Raw genomic sequence first — 27,721 nt, 5'->3', positions numbered from 1 at the left:
AGAAGCAACAACTGATACAGAAGAAATACAAAGGATCATGAGAGATTACTACAAGCAACTATATGCAGTAAAATGAACAACCTGGAAGAAATGGACAAATTCTTAGAAAAGCACAACCTTCCGAGACTGAAACAGGAAGAAATAGAAAATATAAACAGACCAATCACAAGCACTGAAATTGAAACTGTGATTAAATATCTTCCAACAAACAAAAGCCCAGGACCAGATGGCTTCACAGGCGAATCCTATCAGAGGTTTAGAGAAGAGCTAACACCTATCTTTCTCAAACTCTTCCAAAATATAGCACACGGAGGAACTCTCCTAAACTCATTCTACGAGGCCACCATTACCCTGATACCAAAGTGAGATAAAGATGTCACAAAGAAAGAAAACTACAGGCCAATATTACTGATGAACATAGATGCAAAAACCCTCAACAAAATACTAGCAAACAGAATCCAACAGCACATTAAAAGGATCATACTCCATGATCAAGTGGGGTTTATCCAGGAATGCAAGAATTCTTCAATATATGCAAATCAATCAATGTGATAAACCATAATAACAAATTGAAGGAGAAAAACCACATGATCATCTCAATAGATGCAGAAAAAGCTTTCGACAAAATTCAACACCGACTTATGATAAAAACCCTCCAGAAAGTAGGCATAGAGGGAACTTACCTCAACATAATAAAGGCCATATATGAGAAACCCACAGTCAACATCATTCTCAATGGTGAAAAACAGAAACTATTTCCTCTAAGATGAGGAATAAGACAAGGTTGTCCACTCTCACCACTATTACTCAACATAGTTTTGGAAGTTTTAACCACAGCAATCAGAGAAGAAAAATAAATAAAAGGAATCCAAATCAGAAAAGAAGAAATAAAACTGTCACTGTTTGCAGATGGCATGATACTATACACAGAGAATCCTAAAGATCCTACCAGAAAACTGCTACAGCTAATCAATGAATTTGGTAAAGTAGCAGGATACAAAATTAATGCACAGAAATCTCTTGCATTCCTATACACTAATGATGAAAAATCTGAAAGAGAAATTAAGAAAACACTCCCATTTACCACTGCAAGAGAAAGAATAAAATACCTAGGAATAAACCTACCTAAGGAGACAAAAGACCTGTATGCAGAAAACTATAAGACACTGATGAAAGAAATTAAAGATGATACAAACAGATGGAGAGATATACCATGTTCCTGGATTGGAAGAATCAACATTGTGAAAATGACTATACTACCCAAAGCAATCTACAGATTCAATGCAATCCCTATCAAACTACCAATGGCATTTTTCAAAGAACTAGAACAAAAAATTTCACAATTTGTATGGAAACACAAAAGATCCCGAATAGCCAACACAATCTTGAGAAAGAAAAACGGAGCTGGAGGAATCAGGCTCCCTGACTTCAGACTACACTACAAAGCTACAGTAATCAAGACAGTGTGGTACTGGCACAAAAACAGAAATATACATCAATGGAAGAGGATAGAAAGCCCAGAGATGAACCCACTCACATATGGTCACCTTATTTTTGATAAAGGAGGCAAGAACATACAATGGAGAAAAGACAGCCTCTTCAATAAGTGGTGCTGGTAAAACTGGACAGCTACATGTAAAAGAATGAAATTACAACACTCCCCAACACCATACAGAAAAATAAACTCCAAATGGATTAAACACCTAAATGTAAGGCCAGACACTATAAAACTCTTAGAGGAAAACATAGGCAGAACAGCAAGATCCTTTTTGACCCACCTCCTAGAGAAATGAAAATAAAAACAAAAATAAACAAATGGAACCTAATGAAACTTAAAAGCTTTTGCACGGCAAAGGAAACCATAAACAAGACAAAAAGACAACCCTCAGAATGGGAGAAAATATTTGCAAATGAAGCAACTAACAGAGGATTAATCTCCAAAATTTACAAGCAGCTCATGCAGCTCAATATCAAAAAACCAGACAACCCAATCCAAAAAATGGGCAGAAGACCTAAATAGACATTTCTCTAAAGAACATGGACAGATTGCCAACAAACACATGAAAGGATGCTCAACATCACTAATCATTAGAGAAATACAAATCAAAAGTACAATGAGGTATCACCTCACACGGTCAGAATTGCCATCATCAAAAAATCTACAAACAATAAATGCTGGAGAGGGTGTGGAGAAAAGGGAACCCTCTTGCACTTTTGGTGAGAATGTAAATCGATACAGCCACTATGGAGAACAGTATGGAGGTTCCATAAAAAACTAAAAATAGAACTACCATACGACCCAGCAATCCCACTACTGGGCATATACCCTGAGAAAACCATAATTCAAAAAGAGTCATGTATCTCAATGTTCATTGCAGCTCTATTTACAATAGCCAGGCCATGGAAGCAACCTAAATGTCCATCGACAGATGAATGGATAAAGAAGATGTGGCACATATATACAATGGAATATTACTCAGCCATAAAAAGAAATGAAACGGAGTTATTTGTAGTGAGGTGGATGGACCTAGAGTCTGTCATACAGAGTGAAGTAAATCAGAAAGAGAAAAACACATACTGTATGCTAACACATATATATGGAATCTAAAAAAAAGGTTCTGACGAACCTAGGGGCAGGACAGCAATAAAGACGCAGATGTAGAGAATGGACTTGAGGACACGGGGTGGGGGGGAAGGGTAAGCTGGGACGAAGTAAGTGAGTGGCATGCACATATATACACTATCAAATGTAAAATAGATAGCTTGTGGGAAGCAGCCGCATAGCACAGGGAGATCAGCTTGGTGATTTGTGACCACTTAGAGTGGTGGGATACGAAGGGTGGGAGGGAGATGCAAGAGTGAGGGGATATGGTGATATATGTGTATGTATAGCTGATTCACTTTGTTATGAAGCAGGAACTAACACACCATTTTAAAGCAATTATACTCCAATAAAGATGTTAAAAAAATAAATAAAGTTCATTTCTTTAATCATAAGAGGCTCTGTCTATAGGATCTCATTGTAAATGTTACATAAATAGTGTTCTTACTGTGTCATTTAGGAAATACCCCATATTGAAGAGTAGATCAGTATATTTTGGATATAGAAATATAGACAGCAAAAATTCAATTGAGATGCAATTGTGTTTGTGATGCATAAATTTCTGTTTAAAGCCTAAATCTCTGAAGAATGATTAAAGCTGTGAGTTAGAAGTTTGATTTTAATAATCTTACAAAATTTCACAGGGACAAAGCATATTTTTTTTCTATTTTGTTTCTCTGAGATGGAATAAACGTGTCTCAGTTTACATACCTAGGAAGTAAACTGATTATCACCAGTCTTATCAATGTGCCTCGGAGAAATCCTTTTAACATCAGGGCTTAAATATTGTTATGGGGGTGTGGATATAGCAGTGAATCAAATAAAGAAAAATAAAAAAAGTCCCAGGATTTTTGGAGCTTGTATATTAATTTGAATAGGAACTAATTTGTTTCAAGTTAGTGTTATTACAAATACAACCTGCTTTCTAACTTTTAAAAAATAGGATCTCATACATTTGTCTCAAAAATGTAGTATAGGTGGTATTAAATAGCAGACTTGTGGTTGCCAAGGGGTGGGGGAGGGGAGGATTGGGAGTAAGCCAGGTTAGGTATGTCCTATGAGGCATATGGTATAGGCATGTTAACGTAACTTCCATTAAATTTGAAAATCAGAAAAGTTGGACTGTCTTTTTGTTTTTTAATAAATTTACTTATTTATTTTTGGCTTCGTTGTGTATTCGTTGCTGCACACAGGCTTTCTCTAGTTGCGGCGAACGGGCGCTACTCTTCGATGCGATGCACGGGCTTCTCATTGCAGTGGCTTCTCTTGTTGTGGAGTACGGGCTCTAGGATGCGCAGGCTTCAGTAGTTGTAGCGCAAGGGCTTAGTTGCTCTGCGGCATGTGGGATCTTTCCAGACCAGGGCTCGAACCGGTGTCCCCTGCATTGGCAGGTGGATTCTTAACCACTGCGCCACCAGGGAAACCCAGACTGTCTTTCTAAATTAACAATTTAAATTCATACCAATTGAAAATTAAATGGATACAGTCTAAGTCTTTCAAAATTCATAAATACAATATGACCATATCATTCTTTCCATAAAATAAAATGTGCTTCACTGTTAATAGCATAGCCATTTAAAAATTTATCCAACATTTCTATTTTCTGGTTATGAAGAAACATTTTCTTAGACCTCATCCCTTTTCTTCTTGTCTACCATGAGGACCAGTAATTGGCTTTCTTTTCAGGGCCATTTTTACATACAGAGACTGGTTATGCACACTCAAAATTACATCACAAACCTATGACACTGTGCTCACTTCAACTCACTTTGGTTATTACTGCATATAGGATGATGAATAAGCAATAAAGAAGTTAGGTGGTCAGCTAGACTCAATCACTAGTCAAAGTCTTTGTTCTACATATGAAACCTCCCTAATCAATCATACAATTCAATGAAGACCTCAGCAAAATCACTGATAACTTGGAATTCCCATAAACAGTTGAAACCAAGAATGTTAAGTCCATGACTACCAAGATTATATACTTACTCCTTGTAATAAAGAAAAAAATTTGAGATATTTGAGTACATATAAATATATGGATATATATAAATCCTGGCTCATTTTTCAATTCAAGAAGTTGTATTATGTGACACCTAACATGTTCTTAATTATGCCAACATTATCTGAAACCTCTGAATATTTATACCCACAAGGAATTTAGTTCTACAAAAGTATTACCAAAGAAATACTCTGCCAGACTACCTAAATGTTTTTTTCATAATTCCCAGCACTTACTAGTTGGGCTGGTATATTTCTCACATATGCTTCCATATGGCCTGTCATTCAAGGGCCCAAGCTTCTTACAAGTATTTTGATAGTGTCCTTTGATAGTACCTTCCTTGGTAAATGCCTGTTACAACTCTACCTAATATTAATTCCACAGGTAAAAAAATAAAAAAAGAGCTATTAAACTATTTAGTCATCATAAAATGTGATGAAACATTTTTTTCTGCCACATTAAGAAAAAAAATAAGTCTCAACCCCAAACAAAAATGAGACAGTGGTAGCTAAAAAGTAGTTTTGTTGGCCAAGAGAGGAGTCACTAAGGAAATGTCTGGGAAAGGCTTTGATCTCTGCTGGATCTCTGCTGCCCGTCATGGTTAGCATGAGATGCTTCTCCCTTTACATTGAATAAGGACTCAGGAAACTTCGCCACACTGTTGGTAGGGTCAAGCAACTTGGTGGTGGGGACTGTTTGCTGGGAAATGAGAAATGAGAGCTAAACATACTGAATTTTCTTTTGCTGTCATACTGTGCAGTTGTCTGCTTTCCAGTGACCTTGATGTACTGTGTTTTTCCTCAGCAAGTTCCTAGCACCCTCCAATAAGCTTCTTGAATTATAGTCACATATCTACACCCAGTTGTTGTATAAAGATAAAGAAACACTGTAACCTGCTATGTTTGGACAGCCTTCTTGGTAAGGCAAAACAGATGTCAAGAGAGGAGGACTATCAATCTAAAGCTAAAGTGAGAGGAGAAAATTAAAAAAAAAAAACTTCAAAATAAATCATTCACTAGGGAGTCAGCAGATGACAGAGTATGATAAAGTGGGGTGGCAGCTCCAGGCAGGAGGCTCAAAACAGGCTCAAGATCCTGTTTCAGAACCAGAGTGCATTCAAAGTGTCAAAAGCGCCTCATTTTAAGCATGATCATCTGTGGATCCACAAAGGAATTGCAGGAGGCAGAAATTCTGATGAAACGAATCATAGGATCCTTGGTCTCTTTAGAAAGGCATGTCCAAAAGCTAGTTGTGAATCTATAATCAGCACAGATTCAAATGCATCCTCCTCAAGCTCCAGCCTCCCAATGCCATCTTTGAACCCTCCATGTACTTGTGAAATTGCTGTATTGTAGTTCTCTCTCTGTCCTTCCCTTTTACTCTCCCTCCACCCCACTCATTTTCTGTTCCATAGATAGATGACAGATACATAGATAGATACATAGATACATAGATATAGATAGATGATAGATAGATAGATATAGATAAATGATAGATAGACAGATAGGAAGAGGATGGGTGACAGCTGTCTTCCTGTTTTTGTTTCTTTATCTCCCCCTTTAAACTACAAGGCTCCGGAAAGCAGGAGCAGTGTCTGCTGTCCAATGTGCACACCCAAGTGTTTAATTCATTTGGCGGCTGCCGAGAAATACTTTTGAACTGTCTGATTAAATGATTCAAGAGTTTTAGACTTCTTTTAGAAAACATAAAGGAAAATATGGATTAACAGAATATATACAATGAGAACCAAGTGCTTTTGAATGTTTTCAGAAGAAAAATGCCGAACCCTGCTTGGCCAAGACATGTGCCTTTATTTTATTTCAAGGGCACTTCAAGAGGCGCACCCAAGGCCAAAATGTAATACTTTAAAAATATAGAAAAATACTCAGAATCAGCAGTTTATTTCTGTTTTTGTAAGAAGTTCTATATTTTGGCACTGGAGAAATAATATTGCTGGGGCAAGATGAAGGCCCTGTTCTTGATTCTGTGGCATATAATTTGAATATTTCATAGCACTGAATTATAGCAAGCATCTGATTCAGTTAATGTTCAGAAAGCTCTGGTTAAGCAAAGAATACATCTGGCCTAAATCAAACTGGGTGAGAGCTTACCAGAGAACTAAGGAGAGAACAGCTATGTTGGGATATATGATATTATCCCATTCTCCAAGGAGGTGAAATTCCAGGGGAAGAGGTAGTTCATCAAATCTGAATCTCATTTACAAGACTTGTCACCCAAGCTGGAGGACTAGTAAAGAACTAGGTCAAAACGCTATTTCTTCAGTTCCACGCAAGACTGTACCTCAACTATCTTATATGGACAGCTGCCTCTTCTTTTCTACATGAACCTCATAGCACCACCATCAATATTAGCCTCATCTTTTACCAAAATAAGAAGTTCCATATGTCTCAAAATCACTTTCCCTAGTATCTCACAGTACCTATACCAAGAAGCTCTTACTATGTATAGCATGTTTAATTTTAAGCCTCTTCAGCCTTACATTCTAAAACACAATACATGCAGACACATGTGAATCATCTGAAAATGACAAACACTATTTAAGGAAGACCTAGGGTACAATCCCTTATAATTAAGAATGATTCAATAAAAGAATAAGGAAATAGCTCAAGTACACAGGCCAAAGGAACACAATTAGTTTTTCTTTCAGTTTTAGATAATATAGTAATTCACTTAGGCATGCCTGCTTTAAATACTGATGTAGTCTCAAGAGATGATAGAGTGCCTTTCTGGATTGCTGTACGGAGTTTACGTTCAATCAGCAGCACAGAGAAAACAGGCCGTTCACTTCCATACTCCAGACAAAGCAAAACAGTTACTTCATCCGAAGGCCTGTTGAGAGGCCAGTAAAATCACCGTATTGCATTAACTGGCACTTCTGGGCCGCTAGATGGTGGTTGTAAAATTGAAAGCGTTTGGATGAACACGTCACAGGATTTGATGATGAGTGCTTTCTCACAGCAGAAAATGTGAGTCACACAGCTTTTACAAAGGTATCTGCCTCATGAAGAAAGCCTGAAAAGCTGGAATGCAATGTTACCTCTGCCAGAAGAGTGTCAAGAGGCACACCGAGAGACAACATGTGAAACCAAGTAAGTTAAACTGTGTAAATCAAAGTTCCATTTCCCTGTTTAGAAAATGGGCTTTGGCAGCAAATTCTTCATTGTCCTGAGCCACAAGAGTAGGAACCAGAATGGTTGCTAGGAAAGTTTATGGAGTTTTCATAACCCAGTGTTCCTTGGCACATTTCCCCTCTCTGGATATCATGGTGACTTTGCTTTATCATGGCTGAAAATGATAGAAACATTTTCATCCAAATATTATTCACTTAGATATACCTAGTTACATTTAAATATTGTATGATTTCTCATGCCATGTGGAGCTGGAACCTTAAATCCAGGTGGGAGATGGGATGGGGGGGGGCATTATTTATCTATTTGCCTTTAAGAAACCCAGCAATTAAGAGGTTTTCTATTTTATTGTCAATATGACTGTATTTCACATAGGGTATGAAATTACAGTAATTTGAGAGGATTATTAAAACAAATATAAAAATCCCAGGAACAAAAATTTGTTTACTTCTATAACTAAATTAGTAATGTTTAGGGAATTGACCCAAGCTGAGCAAAGACACTTTTTCTCAAAATTACATTTTTTTAAATAAATTTTTATTTTATTTTTTTAGTTTCTGGTTTTTCTAAATAAGCTTCCCTAAATGATAGCATTTTTAACCTTACTGGGAAATGTTGCCTTTATAAATACTATGTTTTTAAATACTCAAATTGGGACTCAAAGTAAGCTAAATATGAGGAACTTTTAAAATAGTAAGTTCTTTCATTGTGTTTTGCCTTGAATGTTTGCATTTTTACTTTAAATACAAATGTTTTTCATTTATTCAGTTATACATAATTTTTAAGAAGAGGAAATATACGTAGAGTTAGGTCTCTAAGAATTCAAAACAAAGAAAAGAATTTTAACATGTTTCAAAAGTAAGTGCCTTGGCAAAAATGTCTATTATACTTCCTCTGTTTCAGTTTCCATATAAATCCAAATTTCTTTGTTTACAACCAACAACAATGAAAAAGAATAAAGAAAATAAAGTGGATATACACATTTTTTATTAAGAAATATAATTGGATTGTAAATCAAGAAAGCACATTGAATGTTGCTCATTAAAAATTCAACTCCAGTTCTGGAAGTCACACTCCCCGACATGTAACATGTATCTTACAATAGCAGGTCGAGATCTGTTTTCTGAAATGATACACATTCTGAATAATCTTCACATGAGTTCAATAAAAGTGAAAAAAAATGTGGAGAGGTAAAGTAAAAAACACTATAAACACAATTATTCCCACTAAATTTTATATACCAGGTTGTAACAATTATTTTATCAATGACTGTCACTTACTTAAAAATGCAAAAAGTTTACATAGCTGTAAAAAATGTACCAGCTAGGGCTGCCCTGGTGGCGCAGTGGTTAAGAAAATCTGCCTGCCAATGCAGGGGACATGGGTTCAAGCCCTGGTCCGGGAAGATCCCACATGCCACGGAGCAACTAAGCCCATGCACCACAACTACTGAGCCTGCGCTCTAGAGCCCGCGAGCCACAACTACTGAGCCCATGCACCACCGCTACTGAAGCCCGAGCGCCTAGAGCCCGCGCTCCGCAACAAGAGAAGCCACCGCAATGAGAAGCCCACTCGCCGCAACTAGAGAAAGCCTGAGCGCAGCAATGAAGACCCAATGCAGCCAAAAATAAATAAATTAATTTAAAAAAAATGTACCAGCTAGTATCTGAATTATGTGCTCTTTTCCTTGGTCCAAATTTAACTGCATTGCTTTCTCACCCACCAACTGAATATTACACAATTCTATAAGTGAAAATGACTATTTTGAGATAAACTTCAATCAGCTCTGATTTTTTATATGTTACTCTAAAAAAATCTTTCGTCCTGTATTTTTGTGGAAATACATACTGGAAATACATTTCCCATCAAATTATAATATATATGGCTCTCAGGATGCTACGGCTAAAAAGTAATACTTTTTTTTAGAAAAGTGTTTTTAACATAATAGTTAATACTCGTTCACTATCAACATGTATAAAAGTGAATGCATATTCCAAAAAGCAAAAGTAAATTAGTTACCAAAAACCATGTCCTAGCGACCACATGAAGGCACACAGCTGCTTGCTAAATCACTTGTTTATGATGGAAAAATAGCCATCACATTAGTTTTCAAAAGTGTAAGAGTTTGTGTTGAAGGTGACTTTTCCCAGAGCAACAACTACTTTAGAACATTTATCCTTGGTGTTTGAAAACTGCAGTTAAATAAGTGAACACTCTGGTGCCTCTAAACAGAGTCTAATGTCCTCAGTACCTTACAAATGAATCATTCAAATTCTTAATTTCTAGGATCAAATGCCAATGACTTTTAGCAAGGAAAAAGCAAAGCATTAAAACATATCTCCAGTGACACCAGGTGAGTGTTACTAAGAATTTTCTGTAAGTATATTAAATCATGAAATACTGAGAGGAGAAATCTATGCAATTTCAGACATAAGGCTCATGAAGAGGATAACATCTACGTAGAGATGGGAAAGTTAGTATTTTTTATTTGAAATCAGAGTACATGATAACATTTCCCACTCAATTTAGCTTCATAATCCTTTGAAAGAGGAGGTCTGGAACCAGCCCCTTCTGGCCAGTGAGTACTGCTATTTTAAATTTAAAGTCCTTAGTAAATGCCTTCCTTTGTCCTCAAGAGCTTTTTCCTGGAAGGCCCTCAGCTGGACCTCAGGCTTAACCTGTACACATGTTCAGAAGAATACTGTTGAACCAAAATGTCTTACTTCTAACCAACCAATCCATGGTATACATGGGGAGGCTTAGTTTCCATCCACCTACAGATCTTGGTCCTGTAAGTCAGTACCTTATGGATATCTGAAAGGGTGGCTTTACCAAACAGATAGCAGTCTTCATGAACTTTAGACAGGGATCACCAAAGTGGGAAGCAGTTTATTTGAATCTTACCAGAAAATACTTGCTATGATTTGAAAGAATTGCCACAGAAAAGAAAATTAGCACAGAGATAAAGCTCGTAACACTGCTATAGTTTTGGAGGGAAATAAAACACATAATATTTTCCATTTATTTCCCCAGCACCATCCACCCCATCCCACATCTGCAGTAAAAAGCTCATACCTTCCCATATACTTTACTTCCCACGCTACTGCCATCTGTGACAGATTTGTATATGCCACCCAATACTTTCCCTCTTCCTGGATACAAATCTACACTTCATTTTCTAGACTTCTTATACTTTTTTTTCACTTCTGCTCACAATTAAGGCAGATGTTTCTTCTTCATGTCTTCTCTTGTCTTTCACTGCAGGAGACCAAGGAAACGCCTAACCTCATATGAGAGATGTAGAGCTACAGTATGGAAGGAGTCTAGGTCCCCAAGTGACCACATGGAGCAGAGTCTCCATCCCTCTAACCTGCACTGAACTTTCACAAAAGCAGAACATATACTCTTACTGCATTAAGCTTCCTCAGGTTTGGAGGTTGTTTGTTATAGCATTTAGAGTGTACAATGATTAATAAACTATTCCTCTTGTAAGTTATTATTGCAGTCGAGTCTATAATCTTACTCTTTGGATTTCTAAAAAAAAAGTATTTTTTTCATTGTGGAGAGTTTACCATGGCCAAGCCAGTAGGAGCTTTACAAACTATCTCTCAGCTGGAGTTATTCTTTGCATTTTCCTCACTCCTGACTCATCCAACGACCATTCTAAAACCATTTCCTTCTTTGCTACTATAATTTACTTGCAAGAATGGAGAAGTTCTTACAGTAGAATAATGACCTAGGAGTTCCACAGAGAGGCCAGCAGTATGAAACGTAGATGAGATCACCTTATTCTGAACTACATAATTATGACTGCATAATCACAGAAGTGTTAAATCATGTTAGGCTACTAACTTTGGCCTTTCTGGAAATTTTCATTGCTTTATAGGATAATAAACTCTTCCACAAACCAGAGATATGTGGGAAAAGAAGGAAATTCAAGTAGCCAAGTGGAATTAGCCTTATCATATAGATACGGCAGAGTTTCCTACATTTAATCTTTGTGAGCAGTGTGCTACAATTCTTTGGGGATGAAAAACACAGGGAACACATTAGAAACTTAAATTTCACTGTCTGACACAATGGAATTTTCAACCATTGTTTTCAACTGGAAAAGTATAAAATAATAAGCTTAGATGTTCTAAGTGTGGCCTTTGGAACTTTCTTTGTTGATGCTATCATGAGTACACATATTAAAAGTAAAATGGAAGATGAATAGTTTACAGCATAAAGAAATATTTTCCATCTTCACAATCTATGGTTTCAGGTCTCCCCAAAGGCCTTAAAATGAAGTCTACTTGGTGGTCTCAGCTCTAACCCCTGGAGAATGTATTCCACATCTCCAACACGGAACACCTGATTCTGCAGAATTTGACACTTCTCTGCAGCCTCCACACAGAAGAAACAGAGGACTTGACATGCATGGAAATTAAATTATCGTTCACCCCTAGAGACATGCTGTCTTCCCAGGTCAGGGTTACATTAAGGTCAAATGAAGGAGCTCAAATTTCAACCAATTCTGCCCTAGCTGTGATTCAACAGAAAACACATCTTTTGAGTTCTTGACAATCTGCTACATTTTACATGATCCATCAAAAATAAAATTAGAATAAACACCAAGTAAATCACCTTAAAGGAAAAATAGTTTTGCATTATCAAACCAGGTGATTACCTTAAGAGGCAGGAATTGCCTCAAAAGTGTGAGTTTCCCACGAGTTCATAAATGAATAAATAAATTCTGAGACAGTTATAAAAATTCAGCCTGTGAATTGGCAAAGACTGACCCTAACTGTTCAATATAACCTTCATAGAAACTTAAGAATTGTTCACTTGGTTTTGTTGATTATTAATTCACAACCCTACATAATATCTGAATGGCTGAGATGAAGTAAAAAATAGAGCCTCTAGGACTCATCATTAAGGCCTTAATGAAAATATACAGGCACTTAAAATATGAGATAAAAATCCTTTTAATGAGGATTAATCATTGATATTCATGGGAGTCCCTTCAATGCATAATTACACTAAACTTACTTAAATGCTATACATTTTCAAAGATAATTCTTATTGCTGAAAGTAGACTATTTTACCTGTCCACTTCCACTCAATCCTTTCTTAACTGACATGTCCAGCCATCTTTTGACTGAAACAAGATAAACCTCAGCCGAATTGGGAAAGTTAAAAATACATATAACCCTAGTGCAATAGAATGTTTTCAGTTCATTCAGAGTACATTACGTTTCCCACACTCAGGCAAAGTTTGGAGCATTTAATGAATTTATGTAATTATGTCTACAAATGGGGGTGATTTGTTTCAAAGTCCTTGAAGGCATCCAGACTTTGAATGCAAAAGATATGAAAGTCTTCTGAATTCGTAGAGGTCACTACTCTACTCTTCTTCATTTTGAGGGGCTGCCTAATCCAGGTTCTAGTTATTAAGCAAGAGAAACAATGTCAAGAAGCAAGCTTTCTTTCCTTCCTCACTGGAATTGACAACAGTATTAATCTGTGGATCCGCAGCCTCCGTTGAAGACCCACATGACTTAAACTGTGCTACCTTATGAGTAGCAGCAGGTAGATACAATTAGACATGTGCGTCTTCAGAACACAGGCCACTCTTTCAATAATGTGCATGTACAGTTCGAAACCATATAATTATCATCAAGTTCCTTGATCAACTGCACTCATATTGTAATCATCATCTGCTAAATCAAACTGTCAAACTTCTTGCCACAAGAATTTGATGTCTTGTTCACGCCCAGTAAGTCCACATGGCTGTGCAACTCTTCTTACTTTCAGAATTCAATCAGAAAAAAAAAGACTCCCAAGAAAGAGGAATGCAAAGAAAAGAAATAGTGTTCCACAAACAGATTAACAAGAGCAATGTAAAGACAACATGTGATCCAGCTTACCTCTCACCTAAGACTGCTTAAGTATCTTTTTATTTGCCTAATGGAAAGGAAGCATTTTCAGCTAGTAGATACATAATATAATACACATGGAGTGTAAGTGATGTAACATATACAACTAATAAAATGAGTTGAATGTAAAATCATCAAATTACATGCAGAGTAAAGCTAGGTTTCCACGTCTATGGCTCAGCAGCACATCAGTGTTAGACCAAGGGAATTTCTCCCACCTTGTTCCAAAGAGGCTTTCCTACAACCTGGCATTTTGGAGGAGAAGATTTCTTTCCATGGCAAAATTTTCCCATAATGGGTCTAGGTCCCCAGCCTAATCTAGCTCACTTTAGGTCTGAAAATCATTAACCTCAGGGCATCTCAGGCTTCACACATATGCATGCCCAAATGTGTACAAGGACAGAGCCACTCTTTCTGGTTAAAACTGCAAAGACCTCGTGAGAGGCAGAAAAGATGTCCTGACTAGACGTAGGCAGCCTCCCCCAAGTGAGTGTGGGCAGCGGCCTCAGCATTGCTAGAGGCAGCGCCCCACAGAGAACTACACTGACTTGTAGCACTCAACCTCCTGATCCCATCGGCACCACCTGAGAACAAAGTCCAGCTGGCTTTCTGCGTCCAGGAAAATGGAGACTAATCTGGTCAAAGCACAAAACCACAGAAAGTTCCTATTACCAAAAGGTAATATATATTCTCCAAGCAAATAGTATGCATTGCTTGCTCATTTCTTTTATTTTAGTTCAAAAGTTATAACAAGTAATATGTGATGATTATAAAATTATATATATATATGGGCACAGGTGCGGATGTAATTGTAGGTGCAGACATAGGCATAGACATCAGTGTAGCTCAGGATGGTTTGTGTTATTTTCTGTTTTTCTTACATTAACAGAATCATTCTCTGTGTATTATTCTGGGATTTTTCTTAATTCTGGTTTATTAGGTATAATCTACATACAATACATTCCAACTGTTGTATGGTACAGTTCTGTGAATTTAATCTACTGTTATATAATCACCACCACGGTAGAATACTGAATATTTCCATCATCTCCCAGAAGTTTTCTTATGCCAGTTTGAAGTCAGCCTTTCCCCCACTTCCAGGCCAAGGCAACCATTGATCTGCTATCTATGAGACTTAACAATATGTCTTGGAAATTATTCTATGGGAATGGTAAAAATGGAATAAATTTTAGTGATTCTGCAAAATATAATCTGTGACATGCTTCATACGTTTATAACAGTTTTCATAGTACATTGGAAAGGGAACTACAGAATAGATTTGTACAATAGCCCTTTTATATTTTTCTATTTTAAGATCTATAGCAAATGCTAAACAAGAGCCATATGGATCACACAACTTTTCTCCAAAAAGATTACCAAGCATTAGGAAAAAATAGCAGCTGTCAATTTACCCTCCTTCAACTTGCTGAAAAGCACTGGGCATAGTTAATGAGGATTAGAGGAAAGGAGTGGAAAAAGGAGACATTAAAAACACTGTAAACTATTTTGCATATTTTTAAAACTATACTATGCATGATAGAGTAAAAATAAATTGAAGAGTTTCTCAGGGCCTGCTCTTCAGCTAAGAGGCCAGGTCTGAAAATAGTAAGAGAATAGCCAGAAGACAAAGGACTTGGAAGAACTTAGGGGGTATTTTCATCTTCATAGGTTCCTGATGCCAAAAAATGGAAGTTTTGAATCATTTCTTTAGCACAGCACAACCATGACCCTCAAATATCAGATTTAATATTCTCATTTAGCATTTCATAGCTTCTACAAGGTTCCAAAGGAGAGCTAATATATTTTTTTCCTCCAGATTAATTTTTTGGCAAACTAGAATGTCCCCAGAGGAATCCACAAGCCCTATTCATTCACATATGCAAAGAAAGCTAAGGTTATTGACTAACAAGTTGATAAACTGTAACCCAGCCAGCAGCTGTTTTCATGGAATTGCTTTGTATTGAAATGACAGAAGCAAAAATCCCTGCATTTTCTCTATGTGGATTGCATCTATCGGAGTAAAGGATTACAAGAAAATAACAACGCTATTTTACAAAAAAAAAAAGACAACCCTGTTATACTTGTTTTGTGTATTCAATTAAGCTTGTTGGCTTAAGCAGGTGTAATCTGATGGCAGACATATCACCTGGATGTTCCTGGAAGAGATGACAGAGCTTTAGGCTCATGGGTCAACTACAGGACAGTATTTTGGAAGTGCATGATAGGAAAGTGCAAGGATACTGTTCCAAAACTTATTCTTTTTAAGATGTACTTAAGAGCCAAAGATTCTGAGTATCTAGAGAGGGGGGTGCAAAATGTGCTTTCACCAATATGACAGCAAGAGTGTAGCAGTTTCATAGCAGGGAGACCCTTACTAAGGGGGAGGTTGTTTCTTTCACTCAAGTTGTTAGTTCTCCTATTCTGTTTTTCTGTCAAATTCAGTCCACCACAACACCGAAGGCAGAATAATTCCATTTCTTTGCTTATAAAGACTTTACTTCTACAATATAACACTCCAGCAAACACCACCAAGTGGAAGGAAACTTAGGAGGTCCAGCCCAGATTTTGTGGCCGAAGAGCTGCAGTTGTTGAATATTAGTGCCAGTATATCAGTTCGCCTCAGATAACTACAGCTTCCAGCCACTGAGTACAAATAGCTCACTCACACAAAAAGGCTCACAGGTTTCCCTCCATCTGATCCACTTCAGCAACTCTAGTCTTAAAGGTTGGTATAGCAGGTGGACTGAGGAACACAAGCTGAGTGTCTTTGCTAAATGTTTTTTACAAATTTTTAAATTTTATCTTTGGTCGTAAGAGGGTGGGTTAGAGATTATCTTCTTCCCTTCTTCTGAGGAAAGAAGATAGCATTTCTCAATTTGGGCAGCAGATTCAATTGAAGAGATGACTTAAGGATACAGATCTCAAGACTCAAGTAGGAATTGAATTTCAATATATCAACTAAATATTTATAATTGATGCTAAGGAAACCAGATCTATTGTTAATTTTAATTGAGCTATATTGCTTTATTGGCCATTGTACAAAAACCAATAATACCTAGTATGTACCTAGCACTTCATTTTGAACATGCTACACAGTTAACCCTTACAATAACCATATCAGGTAGGTAGTGATGTGCTTGCTTTGTATGATAAAATTGAGTCTCAGAGAGGTTCAGAGACCTGCCTAAGAACAAGCAGTTTTTAAGCGAGAGAACTGGAGCTAGAAGCCAGGTCTTCAATGTTTTAGGCCAGTGACATTCTATTATGCCACAGCTGTCTCCTAAGTTACTTAGTCCCCAAATAAAAACGTGGTAAAAGTTACAGAGAGTGAATTAAGGAGAAGGTTGGAATTTGCGAGACCCTAATGACTTCTAAAACTAGGTATTAAAAATGGTTCTCTAAGATCCTGAAGCCATTAATGAATTGATTTATTAATACTGGACTCCCTTTATCTTGCCTTAAATCCCCCAGGTTGAGTCATGCAGAATGTCCCAGAACCTGAAATAGGATATCTCTCAATCAGTAGGAATCAGAAGATGGGAATGAGAAATGAGACCTTGCCTGTTGTTGAGAAGGAAAATCTCAGGGCTTTTGTTAGGCCCTGGGGATAATCTGGTTCCTGGTATTAAAATCATTCAATAAGAGGAACTGAACTTCTTAGAAGAAAATAGTATGCAGTTTCATTTACATATTTACTGAGGATATTTAGATAGATCAATAATTTAAATTTCTACTATAAATTAAACCTCAAGCACAAGATCAGAAGAAAATTAGATTGGTATCCAAAAGCAAACAAACCAAAAACACTTCATGATCAAAACAAATGACATTTTGTAACTCTAAGAAAGTATTTTTGGTATTCTGTGCTTGAGCCCCTAAGTATATTTATGTAAATATGAAACACTTGCTGATTTGGAGTAGCGTGTTAGAGACTATTTAAGATAGTCTCACTTTACTATTTAAGACAGTAAAGTGGGTCAGGCCAGGCTACTTATGCAATTTACTGAGAGAATTTGTATTTTGGTCTGGTCAGACTATGAAAATTCCTTTGCAATCAACATTTGTGTTCCCTGCTTCTCAATTTAATCAATTTGATAAAATAAAATGTCACCTAGCATGTTAATAGCCCTCTCTTAAAATCTGTCTTGTATAATTTTAGCAAATAAGCAAGCCCATATTTATTACTTTTGTCTACAATGTCTGTTTGAACATGCATACATATGAAGATAAAATTTTCACAGTTATTCTAAGACAGATCTTTGAAAACACTGAATAGATATAAGGGAAAAGCATTTCTTTTTAATGAAAGATATATTGATCCCAAGGCTTTCATTAGAAGTTACTTGTTTTTTTCTTTTTTTCAATTTTTGGCCATGACACATGGCTTGCAGGAGCTTAGTTCTCCCACCAGGGATTGAACCTGCACCCTCGGCAGTGAAAGCGGAGTCTTAACCACTGGACCGCTAAGGAATTCCCTAGAAGTTAGCTTTTTAACTGAGGTGACTCTATTCTTTCTTTCAAAATTGTTCTATCAACTGTTTAGTTCTGCTTGTGATGGACTCAATAGTATTGCTGACTGGCTTATTTCAGTGCTTAGTGTAGCATTACAATACCTGAGAATGCACAAAAAATAGCAAGACACTGTAAAAAGTCTGCCTTCTCCCCAAGGTTCCACCACTGCCACAACCACCACTTGACTCTGAGTTTATTATGCAAATATATTTACCTGTAATCCATACATATCATTGTCAATACCTTCATTCAACTAAGTCTAAGTATCCTGGAGATTGAATTACTTCTTTCTTTCATTTATCCCAAAATCGCCTAAAAGAGGTTTCTATTCTGAGATGGTAATTAAAGAACTGTTTTTTGAATTTGGTCAATTCATTCTTTTGCCCTACCCTTGATTTCAATAAAACAAGATCTCGGCCTGAAGCACAGGGCACTCAGCCATCTTCAGAGTCACTGGATTATGACACGTATTACATATAATCCCAAATGCTGAAGTCCTTCCGACACTCCATTTTTTGGCAACTTAGCCTTTTGGTGAGAGTAAGTCTGCTTGATGGATGGTCCTGAACAGGAGTTATGTGATCTCTGGCCTTTGTGTGATAGAAAACATTTTTGGAAAAACAGTGTCTTGTGTAATCCATCATGAAACAACCTTTCAATTGATCTGTTGTGACTCTGGTCTTACCGCACCAACATAAATGTGCTTCAGATAATGTTAGTCCCAGCTCAGATTAAATTCTGCATTTGGCAATCCACCCACCATTGCCAGCTGGAACAAGGCCTCCTTTCAGCTAACAATACACATTTAAAATCCAGGCCCCGACACGGGACGAGCTATCTGTTGAACGCAGATCATGTGTGTGAACAGAGCAGATGTGGAAATACTGCTGCAGCCAGATTCACACTGCAGGCAGGAAAGGATTCAGGGGGCTCACTGTGGCCCAACTGTGCTGAGAGATCCAGAGGCCATATGGTCATCTCTACCAATTAGTGCTAAAAATGTCATTTGCAGTGTCAAATTAGGTGTTTTTATTTTTTCTTATTTTTGTTTCTTTTAACTAGCCATATCACTTACAGAGAAGCCATTTTCTTACAATGTTTGTATCGGTGAGAACAAGCAGAAGATTTTGGTGAGTTAGAAAATAGAAAACCACCTATTGCCACTTGAATTGCTTTTTGGCATTGCAAAGTTTTCATTTCTGTTTTGGCTGTGGTTACACAACCTAGAAGAAGGCAAACTGTGGGTGTGCAAATTACCTGATTACTTAAAATACAGATTCTTAAATCACTCACTCCTCCTCCGTTTCAAATAGCATACAATGAACAATCTGTTTGCAATAATAATAGGCATAAACATCTCCCACATCCCTCCAGCTAAAAGGATGCTGATACTAGAACTGCTGTGTTTACTTTGCACCTGAATTCCACTGTGGTGAGTATTTGGGAGATTCATATTCCAACAGAAGATTCCAAATGACAGTCTGGCAGATGACAAAAAATACAAATGTAGTTCATTTTTATATTAATTTATAGGCAGCCGTGTCCCAAGCCCCTTGGGCATCCTAGCAAAATTAGGAAAAAGAAAAATAACTAGAAACACATCCAAGAGAAACATATCCAAATAAAACCAAGATCAGGAGCTCAAAATAAATGGTGCTGTGATGAATACCGCAAACTACAAGGGAAAAACAAAGCTTTAAATTACTGAGCCCTTGAGGCTGAAGAGGTGATTAACCAATTAACAGTTGCATAGTATTTTGGAGTTATAATAAAGCTTTCTATCAATGAGAGTTTTATGAGTTTGGAATAATGATTCACAAGAAGATGCCCTTCCCAGCCAGCCCTTTCCTGACTGCAGCCTCCAGGAATAATTCCAGCTCTGCAAACTGCTCCCAGCAGCTGAGGTAGGACCAAGAGCAGAGCTTCCATTGCTTTATTTTAATCATGTTTCAAAATAAATTGACAAAAGTCAATAAATAGCTTCTGAAAAGGAAGTTGAATAATTTCATCCTTTATACAAAGAAATTACCAGCTTTAAATGGGGGAATTAGACAGGTAGAAATTATAAAATGAAGAGAAGAAAGATTTTCTAAAAAAAATCTATTAAGAAGTTAATTAGATAATTAACTATATTATGGATTTACCTGAGAGTGATATGGGGATACTTTTTCCTAGAAATAGTGCAGTAGTATAAATCATCTTCATCTCAGAATACTTCTACATGGAATCTTTGATTCAAACCAAATTAATAGTGTTCATTTAAAGTCTGAATTTAAATGTTTGGATCCTCTTTATATGAAATTAAAGAAAACAAGAAAACTTCAGGAAATTAATTGCATAATATTTTTGATGGGTGATTACATAATGAAATTCTGTCTTATGTTTCTGAGCCCTGAAACTAGCCCAGTATAAAGAGAAGCTTAAAAATCTGAAAATGGGATTTAGGGTAGACCCATAAAGTTGTCACTGCCCTCTGTACCATACCAAAGAGATGATACAGAGACAAATTTTAGAGTACTGCTAAGATTGCATCTATAGTTGAGTTACTGAGACCTCTGTACAGGCATAACTGTCAATGCAGTACCATCATATGGAAACCATACAGCAACTATTTTAACAAGGTTTGCTTTCTTTGAATGACTGAAATTTGAATGTGAAAGTAAGAGGAAAATAAAACTCAAAATATACCATTAGCAAATTTGTTCAACATTTTAATTGAATAGATTGGGATCTCAGCCCACACTGAAACATAGATTCAGGCTTTAATCATACTTAAATTCAACTTTAAGTATCATATATTTGTCTTTGTAAACAAATTATATATTTCAATATACTAGATCTCAAACATATTTAAGCAAGAGAGCAATGTGTGTATACATATGCTTTTTAATGAAATCTTAAACAAATGTCAAATTTTTATCTTTTAAGCAGATAAAAATAGAACTGGTCTTAAGGAAGCAAGACCAGGGGCCTTGTGCTTCCGGGTTTGGCTTCCTCCCACCTAGTAAAAATATCACATAATTATCTACTTGTTTTATCCTCCCACACCATCGTAAGTTCATGAAGGCAGAAACTATGCCTGTCTTTTTCCTTTTGATATTCTGAATACCATACACAGTGCCTGACCATAGTTTTAATAATTAAATTTAGAAGATAAAAGGGAGAGGGAGGAGAAGTGGGGAGAAGGGAGGGAAGACAACCAAAAGCTTAGAACTTGAAAAGTACCATTCACTACATTTATGTTTGGGTACTCAGGGCAGTGACAGGTGTAAACTGTACCTCGGATGGGCTTTTATAAGGCAAGCAGGAAGAGAAACTTTCAAAGAGATGTTCCTTGCACATTTCTCTGTTGTAATAGTCATCATATTTTATTTCAATGTCTGTGAACATATGTGCATCATCCCACAAGACTGTGCGCACCTCAAAGGTGATGACTATTTCTTATGCAAATTTGTGTCCTTGAGAATTTGTACAGTGCCTAGGACATAGTAGGTACTCAAGAAATACTTGTTGAATGAATGATCTTTTTATCTGCTTGTGGAAGATTCTGTGGAAAAGATTGTATTTAATTATAAAATTTTCAACTGAGATATATCAGTGTATATTTTGATTCTTATGTACACGAAAGCATGACTAGAAAATTTGTTATTAAATAGGATAAATATCTTTTGTTCAATAAAATAACTTATCCATTGGAATTATAAACGTTAGCTCTTTCAAAAATGCTTACTGCACAATTTTTTATAATTGTGGGAAATCAGAAATCAGCCAAATATCCAAAAATTGGATAATCGTCAATTATGAAAATGATTATGTATCTACCTGATGGAAATATTATATATCTATTTAGAGTTATAATTTTGAAGGCCATTTAGAAATGCTTGAAATAGTTAAGATATGCTTATTTTTTAAAGAAGAACATACACTCTAATGCGATGTCATACAATATTTCTATGACTTTGGCCAAATCATAATTTTTCTGATTGTTGGCTAATCTACAGAATGAGAAGCACAGTCTCTTTTGCAGTGGTATAAATTTATTTATAAATCAAAATTAATTTTATTCTATAATCTATAAATTCAATTATTCAAGGTACTTTAACTTCTGACTTATAAGAACACCTATTTCTCCTTAGTGAGGATTAAATAATATTTGCTTATTTATTCAGAGAGTAAAAATGGAAGGAAACTAAGGTTTTTGACCACTTTAATGTGGCAAGCATTATTCTGCTTTTACAGTATTTGATTATATGTGATTCCTTTTTCTCATTCTTTGGTATATGCCAAAAGAACAATGGATAAAGTCACCTCCCCAAGGTGCCTCCGGAAAATGATGTACTCAGATGTTAAGAATCTTGCCCTGCAGACTTATGGTTACCAGGGGGGAAAGATGTGGGGGGGAGGGATAAATTAGAAGTTGGGGACTAACATACACACTGCTGTATATGAAATAGATAACCAACAAGGACCTACTGTATAGCACAGGGAACTCTACTCAATATTATGTAATAACCTATATGGGAAAAGAATCTGAAAATGAATGGATACATTATATGTATAACTGAATCACTTTGCTGTACACCTGAAACTAACACAATATTATAAATCAACTATGCTCCAATATTAAATAAAAATTTAAAAAAAAGAATCTTGCCCTAGTCACAGGCATGTGTACCCCATCTGTTTGTGACTTTGAATGGCTGTGAAATAATACCTATTACAATTTGGAATTGAATTAACACACAAAAGTGAGAAAGATACCCGGTTCTTCTGAAGCCCTAATTGAAACCCAAAATGATCCTTACAAATCAAAATAAAAGCAAATACTTGGCAAGAAGGTAGTCAAGAGAGAAAAACAAATACATCACGTGAATTCAGGATGAGGAAGAAAGGGTTTGCCACAGAGGCTAAGTGCCACTGTGAATCTTTAACTGAACACGAGTCAGCAGCACATGGCTATTATTTTAAAAACCAGCAAGATAGAGGAATGCACTAACAAGAACAAAACATGCAAGAACCCTGAAGCAATTGTCCCACTGGGCACTTGTCAGGCACTTATTAGAGTACTATATACAGTTTGAGGTCCAGAAACTAAAGAAGGCTAAGGAAACTTGGAGAGGAATGAGAGAAAAGCAGCAGAAGAGATTAAAAGTTCAATAAAAGGGTCTGGGAGGAACTGGAATTCATAGAGATTGCCTGCAAAAGAGTAACTTTTCTAAATGTTCATATAGTTACATGTTTTTCCCATAATCTTTGCACTTATCTAGGAGATTCTGCAATCTTCTCTTGGGCCCCTTTAACCTTCTAATAACAATGGATTAAAAGTCTTTAGGTTGGCAGGGATAGGAAAAATAAATATTAGATGCTAACGGTGTCAGTTTGTTAATAAAAAAAAATTGTATAATCATCTGCAGAATATTCCTGGTACCTCAAATGTAAGAAAATAAATTTCTTCTGTCAGATCTATTTTCCTTCTCATATCCCCTTGTCTTTTTCAGTGGTATCGTTATGCATCCAGACACCCAAAATTGACAGGAGAGATCTTTGACTTTTCCAGCTCCCTTACCAACTATTCCAAATTAATGATGTTACATTGATTCTACCTACTAGTAATTCTGAATTGACCCCCTCCTCTCCATTACTCCTGCTGTTACCTTTATCCAGGACCTCTTCATCTCTTACTTGGACTGTCACCATGGATTCCTACCATCAGTCTTTTTCTACTTAAGCTCATTTTCCACACTATCATTCAAAAAAACTTATTTAATTATATCCCTTTTCTGTTTGAAGACTTCGACTGGCTCTATGCTTCTTAAGGGATAAATCAAAGCTTGTAGCACAACATGCAACATGCTTCATGTCCCTACCTAGCAGCTGGGTTAAATCCTTTTACATGTTTTCCAAGTACCCTATATTCCAGCCACAATGAAACTCCTTACCACTTTGTGACTATGCTCCAGTCTTCTTTCATGTCTTCATGATTATACAGTGATTTTTTGCTCTGCCTGAAATGTTTCTGCCTTCTTTTGTATGTCCTGAACTCATGCATTTGCGTTTTTTCAAAATTCATTTAAGATGTTACACCTCCCCAGAAACCCCATAAAACCCATGCTCAAAATCTAGGTTGCATTCCTTGCCTTTATGCACCCTTGTGCTTATTTCCTTCACATCACTCTGTACTCTATATCAGGTTAGTGTCTCTCCATCCAAGTTGTGAGCCCATTGAAAACAGAAAATATATCATTTGCTACTGTTATGTCTGTGTATTCTCAGTGCCTAGCACATAATGGCCAATCAATAAATGCTCTCCTCTTAAAAAATGTCTCCCTGCTAGACTACAAATGTCAAGTGAATATATCATGTGTTATCCATATTTTCATATTTATTGAATGAAACTTGAAAGAATGAACAATTTAGCATCATCAGTTACCAAACCTGGAAATTGTTTAGTTCTCCCGTAAGTTCCTTTTTATAAGCTGATCTTAAATTCCATTAATAACATGAACGTTGGGTTCTAAATAAACTACAGCATACCTCAGAAACATGACCTAATTTTCATTGGCTTTCACCTGCATCCCAGGAACTTAGCCTGGGAAAATTGTCATCAACTCAATCACATCTGTGGAGCTGGCAAAAGCTATGCAAAGAATAACTAGCTACATAAAATGTATGTGATGTTTCCTCTATCAAAAAAATATATATATATATCAATTCTAGGTAAACATTGGCAGCAGTTACAGTTCTATCTGCCAGCTATCCCAAGGAAATATGTACTCTTTCAACCACTCATAAGCAGAAAATAAATAACATACATTATTCCTAAATTTGCTCACAGATAACCAAAAATACCTCTATCAAGAATTAGCCCCATAATGAGAAAACTCATTAAAATTACAGAATAATATTAAAAAAAACCAAATTCCCCAAAACTACAATGAAGGAAAGATTTTTTCATACACACCACTTAAGAAAAAAGCTCTTTAAATTACTGAAATATATTGTTTACAATAACTATGCCTATCTAAATACATATTGGCCTAATTAAAAATTTACTGAAAATTCTAAAATATTAAAAGCTGTGTAACAGTTCTGGATTTACTGCAAATTTGATTCTTTTTAATTAATACTAGCAGACAAATTAAACTTAGATATAAATGAGTCATACATATATTTGCAACTTGAGAGATAACCTACGCTAGGTAGGTTCTTAGAAAAAACATTTCCTTCCTGTCTACATGCCTTCTTTGAAGATAAGGAAACAAACATCAGTGAAGAAATAAATTTTTAAATTTATTAGGTTAAATGTCAATTTTCTAAATATAGTTTAAATGTATGTATATTGCTTTCAATTTTAGTTATTGTTTAGAAATTTTAGCCACTGTTTTTGTTGTTTTTAATTGAGATGTCATTTATCTAGTGAAATGTGCAATCCTAAGTATAGTTCCATGAGTTCTGAGAGATAAACAGGTCTATTAACCTACAAACGATTAAATAAGATTAACCTCAAACAAGATTAAAACAATTTTTTTGCTTCACCCCAGACAGTTCCCTTAGGCCTTTTGCCTATCAATCTTAGGGGCGACCGCTGTTCGGATTTCTATCACTACAGAGAATGTAGTAAATGTATGTACTCTTTCTGTGCCTGGATTCCTTTCCTCAGCATAACATTTATGAGATTTATTCACATTGTTTGCCTATTCATTCATTTTTGTTTGTTCATTCATTTTATTGCTCTGTAATATTTAATTGCATGAATATATTGCTCTTTGTTAATCTAGTCTCCTATTGATAGACATTTTTGTTGTGTTTAGGTTTTGGATATTAGGATAAAGCTATCCTTTTGTAGATGTATGCTTTCATTTCTCTTGGGTAAATGCCTGAGAGTAGAATTGCTGGATTACAGAAATTGCTGAATGTATTTAATCTATGAGCAACTGCCATATAGCTGCACAAAGTAGTTGCACCATTTTGCACTCTAATTAGCAATGTATGAGTACCAGTTGCTCTCCTTGCCAATATTTGCTATTCTCAATATTTTTTACTTTTAGCATTCTGTGGTTGTGAAAAGGTATCTATTTGAGGATTTAGTTTTCATTTCACTGATAAATAATGAAGTTGAACTTTTTTAAAAATCATCCTTCCTTTGTGTATCATTCTTACTGAATTACTGTGTACTTCAGTCTGCCCACTTTTTAATAGGGTGGTTTTTATTATCTATCATTGTGTAATATAAATTCTTCACATATTCTGATTACAATTTTTTAGATGTATGCACTTAAAATATTTTCTCCCAGTCTGTAACTTGTCTACTCATTTTTGTAAGGGCAAGCTGTTTTTTTGTTTTTTAACATCCTTATTGGAGTATAATTGCTTTACAATGGTGTGTTAGTTTCTGCTGTATAACAAAGTGAATCAGCTATACATATACATATATCCCCATATCTCCTCCCTCTTGCATCTCCTTCCCACCCTCTCTATCCCACCCCTCTAGATGGACACAAAGCACCGAGCTGATCTCCCTGTGGTATGCGGCTGCTTCCCACTAGCTATGTATTTTACATTTGGTAGTGTATATATGTCCACGGCACTCTCTCACTTCATCCCAGTTTACCCTTCCCCCTCCCCATGTCCTCAAGTCCATTCTCTACGTCTGCGTCTTTATTCCCATCCTGCCCCTAGATTCTTCAGAGCCACTTTTTTTTTTTTTAGATTCCATATATTGTGTAAGCATATGGTATTTGTTTTTCTCTTTCTGACTTACTTCACTCTGTATGACAGTCTCTTGTAAGGGCAAGTTTTGACGAGCTTTAATGTTGGTGAAGTTCATTTAATCATTGGTTTTCTTTCACGTTCTAATTAAGAAACCTTTGACTATCCAAAAGTTGCAAATACATTTTCTTGTTTCATACCAGAAGCTTTATGATTTTAACTTTACATTTAGGTCTATGATTAATCACAGATTATTTTTTGTGTATATTATAAAATACTTGTCAACACTGATTTTTTTTTTAATCTGGATGGAGATCCAGTTGATATAGCACCAAAAGCAATTTCCTTTCCCAACTGAGTTGCTTTGATACCTTTACTGATAATCAGTTAACCATATATATGTAGGCTATTCCTGGACCCTATTCTGTTCCATTGAGCTATTTGCCTTTGCCATAATATATTGATTGCCATAGCTCTAAGTCTTAAAATCAGACAATGCCAGTCCTCTGGAACTTTGTTCTTCTTTTTCAAATTGTTTTGGCCATTCTATGTTCTTTGCATCTACACATAAATTTTCTATTTATTTCAATTTATCTATTTTCACACACAAAAAAAAATCTAGCTTGGGTTTTTGTTGGTATAAGAATAAATCTATAGATAATTCTGAGGAGAACTGACATCTTAACAATCCATTAATATGGCATATATTTCTACATTTATTTTTATATCATTTCATTTCTTTCGACAATGTTTTATACTCTTCATTATAGAAATCTTCCATATTTTTTTAACTTATTCCTCATCTTATAGTTTACAATGTTATTGCAAA

At 36.0% G+C, this 27,721-nt stretch overlaps 1 long non-coding RNA gene across 1 annotated transcript in view; it reads left to right on the top strand.

Annotated features, from left to right (window-relative positions):
• The first annotated feature begins 1,287 nt into the window (after window positions 1-1,287).
• Window positions 1,288-27,721, top strand: part of LOC309627302 — a 56,755-nt gene continuing 30,321 nt past the window's right edge. The window contains exons 1-2 of the long non-coding RNA XR_014243663.1: window positions 1,288-10,106; window positions 11,018-27,721. The exon at window positions 11,018-27,721 is cut by the window's right edge and continues 30,321 nt beyond it. This is a non-coding gene — a long non-coding RNA (uncharacterized lncRNA). The remainder of the gene's footprint in view (window positions 10,107-11,017) is intronic.

This window comes from Balaenoptera borealis (assembly GCF_965194805.1).
Source record: "Balaenoptera borealis genome assembly, chromosome: 4".
Taxonomy (NCBI): Eukaryota; Metazoa; Chordata; class Mammalia; order Artiodactyla; family Balaenopteridae; genus Balaenoptera; species Balaenoptera borealis.
Note: the sequence above shows the minus strand (reverse complement) of the source record. Positions and strands in the feature narration are given on the sequence as shown.